Source organism: Morone saxatilis, unplaced genomic scaffold, assembly GCF_004916995.1.
Source record: "Morone saxatilis isolate NCDOM2014 unplaced genomic scaffold, NCSU_SB_2.0 Contig279, whole genome shotgun sequence".
Lineage (NCBI taxonomy): Eukaryota > Metazoa > Chordata > Actinopteri > Moronidae > Morone > Morone saxatilis.
The window spans coordinates 2,749-3,241 of NW_023339850.1; positions in this window are offsets into that span (position 1 = coordinate 2,749).

A 493-nucleotide genomic window follows, 5' to 3' on the forward strand; every position below is an offset into this window, starting at 1 on the left:
TTCTGCTCCTGTTGTATCGCTACAGACCGTCTAAAGGTGAGACCTTCTTCTACTGCTTTTATTATTCAAACACACACGTATAACTAATAATATAACTTTAACAACTTACAATACAAAACCATGTAACAACTAATGTCTTTTCTTCACAGGTTCATGCTGTATCAGGTTGGTTCAACACTCTCTTCTCTCATTTTGAACATAACAACAATACATTACATGTTCTTATTTAAATGTGTTGTATTTGCTTCATGTTGTAGGTCAAACCAGTCTGAGAGCATCAATCAGGACTCTAACACAAATCATGTGGTCAACCAGAATGAAGCTCAACGTCATGGTTGAGGCATTTAAACTAATCTTTTGTATTTATATGTATGATATTGACACCATTTTTAAAGACACCATTTTTACAAAGATCTTTCAAATAGTATCATAAGTTTAATGAGATTACTTTGACTCTTTGCTTGATGTTCACTGCTCTGGTAGGTGATGCTCC